Source organism: Nicotiana tabacum, chromosome 14 (assembly GCF_000715075.1).
Source record: "Nicotiana tabacum cultivar K326 chromosome 14, ASM71507v2, whole genome shotgun sequence".
Classification (NCBI taxonomy): Eukaryota; Viridiplantae; Streptophyta; class Magnoliopsida; order Solanales; family Solanaceae; genus Nicotiana; species Nicotiana tabacum.
In genome coordinates, this window is record NC_134093.1 from 79,652,064 (window position 1) to 79,659,109 (window position 7,046).

The following is a 7,046-nucleotide window of genomic DNA, read 5'->3' on the forward strand; positions in this document are numbered from 1 at the left end:
GAACATATGTTGCCGGAGCCTCCGCCGGAGCAATAATTTTAAGAGGAGAAGGTGGAACAAGGAGAAAACTAAGTCTGCTATCTAAAACAACAGAGACTTGGTCAAAAGACATACTCACTCCATTTCAATTTAGATGAGATAGTTTGACTCGATACGGAGTTTAAGAAAAAAGAAGAAACTTTTGAAACTTATGGTCTTAAAAGCTTAAGGGGTAAAAGTTTTGTGGGGCCATGACATTTGTGTAGTTATAAAAGCTTCTCATTAGGGGTAAAATGAGTAAAATAAAGAGTTTAAAGTTGAATTATTTCCAAATTTAGAAATGTGTAATTTATTTTGGAACAGACTAAAAATAAAAGTATCTCATCTAATTTGAAACGGAGGGAGTATTAGATTTGAACATGTTTTTGGGTAAAAGCATTTTGGGCCTAAGCCACACTTTTTTTGGACTCACAGGCTTTGGGCCTTATTGTTGTTTCCCATCTGAAGCCCAATAATGCTCCACCAGATTACTTGATCAATTTTATTCTCATCTTAGGAAATATTGATAGCTTCTAAATAATGTGCAGCAGTACATATTTTGGTTAGGATTGTCAGAATTAGTTAGGAGATTTTTTATTCTATTTATCATTTTCTTTATTCATTGAAATACTTGTATAAATAGGAGCATGCAGATGTACAGAAAATACAAGGGAAAGAAAATACAATTGAAAATCCTATCTAGAGGTTCTCCTTTTCCGTGATGGTATCAGAGCAACAGCTCTTAAAGGATTTTTTTTCCTTCTCATTTTTTTTCAATCCTTCCTCTTTCTCCAGTTCTTTTTTCTTGTTCTAATTTTCCCCTCCAACTTCTTTTATCTCCATTTCTCTCTTTTTCTGTTTCACCTCTGCTTTGTGATAATTTGTATTGAAATGGGAGATTCAAGCGCAGTTTCTGAAAAATCTCCAATTGCAGCTGGTGTTGTCATAGTCTATGAGAAGTTCGATCCTCTCATCCCTACTTCCTCAATTCAGCAGATTCTCCTAGAATGAATCTGATCAATATGAGTTTCGATGGAAGCAGTTATGAAATTTGGAGAAGGGGGGTTTTGATCTCTCTCTCAGCTAAAAATAAGTTGGGATTTGTCAATGGAAAATGCTCAAAACCAGATGTTGATGCACCTTTATTCACTCAATGGATAAGGTGTAATGACATGGTTATAACATGGTTGCTTAACTCTCTAAGTAAGGACATCGCAGAGAATGTGATTTATTCACAAACTGCAGAAGAATTATGGAAAGAGTTAGAGCAACGATATGGACAAACTGATGGAACAAAAATGTTCCAGTTGCAAAGGGAACTCAGCAGGATATCACAAGGAACCACTGATGTAGCTGGCTATTTCACAAAGATAAAAAGGATTTAGGATCGGATAAAGGAGCTGAATACCTTCATGATTTGTAGTTGTGAATGCTAGTGCGGGGCCAAGGAACATAACTTCAAGATGAATGAAGATCAACAGCTTATTCAATTTTTGACGGGTTTAAATGAAGTTTTTTCTGCTATTCGAGGCAATATCTTGATGATGAAGCCTTTGCCTACTACAGCACAAGCCTACTCTCTAATCCTTCATGAAGAGAGACAGAGGGAAGTGCACTCTGTCCATCAGGTATCCTTCGAATCTACTACTTTCAATGTAATGACACCAAAAGGGTCTGTACAAAAGAACAACAGTGAGTATAATAGAAACAATGTGAGCAGTAACATGGAGATGAGAATAAACGATTTATTTTGCAAGTATTGTAAAAAATCTGATCATGAGAAGGATAAATGCTATAAATTGCATGGTTACCCTCAGAATTTCAAGTTTAATAAGTCTAAAAGGACCTATGGTAGTGGACAAGAAAATGCATGTGACTACAGAGGAAGGAGATGGTTCAGGCTCTTCCTCAGGTACAGTCACATACTCTCATGGGTTCACAAAAGAGCAATGTGACCAGCTGATTCAAATGTTGCAACCAGTGCAAGTTGGTACTCCTGTTGCCCTAGGTTTTGAGATCAATGTAACTGCCAATTTTGCTGGTATAAGTGCTGCTATGCATGCTTTTACATCTTGTTTTTCTTCTATAATTTCTAATCCTTGGATCATTGACTCCGGAGCTTCATAACGCATGACCTTTGACCAAACCCTTCTTCATGATATAAAAGAGTTATCTATTCCTATTTTTGTTAACCTACCAAATTCCTATAGAGTGAGAGTTTATTATCTAGGTAGTCTTTACTAATCTTCAGATATTGAGTTGTAAAATGTGCATTATGTGCCCTCTTTTAAATATAATTTAATATCAGTTAGTTAACTTTGTAGATAATTAGACTGCAATGTCATTTTTAACAAGTGTGGTTGCTTGTTACATGGACTTTTCATGAAGAGTCTTCTTATGTTTGGTGAAGTATCTGCAGACTTCTATGTGCATCTGCTGGAAGATAACACAACTCAATCCAAGCCATCCTAGTCTATTGCTTCTAATTCTAATGTCATTCAGTCTTGTATTCCCAGAAGTCCTATTAACTCTTGTAGTTTTGTTGAGTCTAAGTCTGTTGTTGAGTCTCCTTGTCCAAGGTCTGAGTCTGTTTTAGAGTCTGTAACTGGCAATGTGAATAAAATGGTTCCACTTTCTTAAAAAATTAGTTCAAGTAAGTTGTGGAATTATAGTTTGGGATATCTACCTTATTCAGCTATGAGAAACATAAATGAAATTACTGATTCTTTGCATAATCACCAAGAGTTTCCTTGTGAAATTTGCCCTATGGCACAACAAAATAAATTACCTTTTCCTATTAGTAGTATCACCTCAAAGGATTGTTTTGAATTATTATACATTGACACTTGGGGACCCTACAAAACTCCTACTTACAAAGGGGAAAGATATTTTTTATCCATTGCAGATGACTTCTCAAGAGGAATCTATACATTTTTTTTATCTACCAAATCCAATGCATTTTCTGCTCTCAAAACTTTTCTTGCTCTTGTAGAAAGACAATTTGCAACTAAAGTTAAGATCATTCGTTCAAACAATGCTTATGAGCTAGGGACTGGGAACCTTCAATCAAAATATTTTTCTTCAAAGGGGATAATGCACCAAACTTCATGTACAACCGCCTCTCAACAAAATGGGGCGGTGGAAAGAAATCACAAGCATCGTTTGGAAACTTGTCGTGCTTTGTTATACCAATCTCACCTTCCAAAGAAGTTTTGGGGAGACTGTTTGTTAACATCAACTTAGTTGGTCGATAGATTTCCCTCTCTAAAGTCTTGAATGCTAAATCTCCTTATCAGGTGCTATATAACAAATTACCATCCTACACTCATCTTAGACCCTTTGGATGTCTCTGTTTTGTTTCCACTTTAGCAAGATATAGAGACAAAATGTCTCCTAGAGCTCTACTAGGTATTTTCTTAGGGTACCCTTTTAAAAAAAAAGAATACAAAATTCTAGATTTGCAGTCAAATAAGATTCTTATCTTAAAGGATATGAAGTTTTGTGAGTCTATTTTTCCTTTTGCTTATGCTACCTACCCCTTTAACAAAACTATTTCCAGCTTATTTTTCACCTAGTGAGAGTGTTCTGCCTAGTCAATCTATTTCTCAAATATCCCATTCTCCTTTTCCTACTACACCGTTTCAGTCTACACCCCAGGTTTCTGACTCACTCTCTTCTCCACCTCCACAGTCCATCAGACACAAGTCTTCAACTTCTTCTCCCATACCATGTACTCTTTCTACAGGCTCATCTCACTCTTCTTCCTCTTCTAGTTTTTCACCTCCTACACAAGAAATTTTAGAACCAACAGTTGTGTTATCTCCAGCAGATGGGCTTAGAAGATCTTCACACACACACAATGCACTATCATATCTTTCTGATTACATTTGTGATAAAGCTTTTTCAGTCATTTCTCCCAATCCTACTTTGATGCCTCTTCATTCATTTTCTTTTAATTCTATGTCACCACAAAACCAACATATAGTGAATTCAATTTGTCAGATTATAGAGCCAGTATCTTACCAGCAAGCAGCATTTCATCCAGCTTGGCAGGCTGCAATGAATAAGGAACTTGAGGCACTCGAGTCTAACCACACATGGGATTTAGTACCTCTACCAGTTGGTAAAAAGGCATTACACTGCAAATAGGTTTACAAAGTTAAATTAAAGTTTGATGGATCCTTAGAACGTCTAAAATCACGTTTGGTAATTAGGTGGAGATAAGTAAAAGAAAAGTATTGATTATAACGAGACATTCTCACCTGTTATTAAAATGACAACCATCTGATGTCTTTCGAGCATTGCTGTAAAAAAGAAGTGGTCTTTGTGTCAGTTGGACGTGAACAACACCTTTCTTCATGAAGATTTGAGTGAAGAAGTGTTTATGAAGTTACCCCCTGGAGTTCCTTCTCCGTTTCCTTCATATGTTTGTCGACTTCGCAAATCGTTTTATGGGCTCAAACATGCATCGTATCAGTGGTATGCTCGTCTTTCATCTACCTTGGGGACACGATGCTTTATTTCTTCACTCAATGACTACTCCTTGTTTGATAAATCTTCCGGGAGCCTGATTACCATCCTAGCAGTTTATGTCGACGACATTTTGCTGACAGAAAATGAATGGGAGAAATTAATAAATTGAAATCATTTCTTAATTATGAATTTAGAATCAAAGATTTGGGAAATGCAAGTTATTTTTTGGGAATGAAACTTATGAGTGAACCTGGAGGTATGATTTCACTCAACGCAAGTTTGCCCTTAATTTAATATCTGAATATCCCTCTTGAAGGTCGCCATGTAATCACTCCATTAGATTCAACAGTCAAACTTTCTTCAAATTCTGGTGAACCTTTGACGGATCCAACTGTTTATCGAAGATTACTGAGAAAGTTAAACTTTTTGACACATATAGGACCTGATTTGGCCTATGATGTGCAACACCTTAGCCAATTTATGCAATCTCCATATTTTGGCCATCTTCAGGCAGCATTACATACTCTTCGATATGTTAGAAATGATCCTGGTCTTGGGCCTTTTCTTTTATCTGAGCTGAGCTTTCATCTCCTTGCTTATTGTGACGCCAGTTGGGCAGCCTGCTCTGAAAGTCGGAGGTCCGTCAGTGGAGTTTTTCTCAGCTTTGGAGGTTGTCCCATCTCTTGGAAATCCAAGAAGCAACCAGTCATTTCTCTATCTTCGGCAGAAGCGGAATATTGTTCTATGAGTCATCTCGTTGCCGAAATAACTTGGGGTTTTTCACCTTCTTCCCGATATCTCTACACCGTGACAACCAAGCAGCCATCCATATCGCTGAAAATCCCATCTTTCACGAACAAACGAAACAAATCGAAATTGCTTGTCACTTCGTTCGTGAGAAACTCCTTGATAGTCTTATTTCTTTGTCTTTTGTACCATCTTCTTCCCAGATTGCCGACGTATACGAAAGCATTGGAAGGTCCTCTTCATCGGTATTTTTTGAGCAAGCTGGGAGTCCGATCACCGGTCTCCCACTTGAGGGGAGGTGTTGCCGGAGCCTCGTCAAAGCAATAATTTTATCAGAGGAGAAGGTGGAACAAGTGGAGAAAACTAAGTCTGCTATCTAATACAACCGAGATTTGGTCCAAAGACATATTAGATTTGAACATGTTTTTGGGTAAAAGCATTTTGGGCCTAAGCCACACATTTTTTGGTCTCACATGCTTTGGGCCTTATTGTTGTTTCCTATCTGAAGCCCAACAATGCTCCACGAGATTACTTGATCAATTTTGTTCTTATCTTAAGGAATATTGGAAGCTTCTAGATAATGTATAGCTGCACATATTTTGGTTAGGATTGTTAGAGTTAGTTAGAAGATTTTTTATTCTATTTAGCATTTTCTTTATTCATTGAAATACTTGTATAAATAGGAGCATGCAGATATACAGAAAATACAAGAAAAAGAAAATACAATTGAAAATCCTATCTAGAGTTTCTCCTTTTCCGTCAACATATACCTTTGATTTTCTATTTTTCTAAAGAACCTTTTTTAGAGTAGTATTTTATATTATGCCATGCATGCATGTATAATATCAGAATTCTTTTTACGTTTTTTGTGCCGCTGCTAAAATGCTATTTCTTCCCAACGCTAGCGGATCAGGCCAGAAAGTCGCCTCATACTCTGCTAAGCAGATGAATTTCGCAACAAAATAGGAGATTAAAGAAGAATCAGGCACCCACTGTTTCCTAAATGACACGAATGGCACCAGAAACAAGGGAGCAGACCTTCTAAAATAACGCATACACATATTCCCAGCTATCGGATTGTCAAATTCAAAAAAAAAAAAATCAAAGGAGTTTAACAATTACTATACAACATCAATGTAACGATTTTTATCTTGCATGTAACTGTATTATTTTCAAAGTGCCCCTCATCCAAACTTTCCAAATGTGCATACCTAATGAAACTTGGTTTTTTATTGGATTTATATTATAATACTTAAATGATTTGGTTATATAAATATTTTTTACATTATTAATGCATAAAACTTAACTCTAGGTAATTTTATTACGATTTGAGTTTTAAGTATAAGCCTCTCAAATTACCAACGTTGAAAGGAAATAAGCACTCCATATCGTCCGCTTGTTTACTAAATTAAGCTCCAATAGAATATTAGTCTATAGTTGATCAAAGTGCAAAACAGACTAACGGAAAACTCACTTCATGAAATTTAAATGGAGTTGGAATAGAGGATAAACTTTATGCTGGCATGCATGTTTATCTGGTCAGGTCGTGCATTGGTTACAACTGTCTCAACAGTATGCCTATAATTAAAAACAAAATCAAGCATGTTATTAATAAAATAAATAAAAAACTAAGGAATCGTTTGGTTGATGGGATAAAAAAACTTAAACCCGAAATAAATTATGGGGTTATTTTATTTCATATTTGGTTGTAATATTTTTTATTCCGGGATTAGCAATCTCGAAATTATTTATACATAATTGTGGTATAAATTGTTTTTCATACACTTTATGCGGTATAACATTCATGG

At 36.0% G+C, this 7,046-nt stretch overlaps 1 long non-coding RNA gene across 3 annotated transcripts; it reads right to left on the reverse strand.

The window, feature by feature from the left end:
- Nucleotides 1-723: 723 nt before the first annotated feature.
- Nucleotides 724-5,694, reverse strand: LOC142168754 (uncharacterized). 3 transcript variants are annotated; one of them, XR_012698718.1, is made up of 5 exons: nt 4,742-5,694; nt 4,281-4,624; nt 4,042-4,157; nt 1,427-1,692; nt 724-1,257 (listed from the first exon to the last, which is right to left on the reverse strand). It is a non-coding gene; the product is annotated as an uncharacterized LOC142168754 (long non-coding RNA). The 3 variants fall into 3 exon arrangements; XR_012698717.1 differs by having other exon boundaries at nt 724-1,692; nt 4,281-4,322; nt 4,413-4,624; nt 4,742-5,685; XR_012698716.1 differs by having other exon boundaries at nt 724-1,692; nt 4,742-5,693.
- Nucleotides 5,695-7,046: the final 1,352 nt, after the last annotated feature.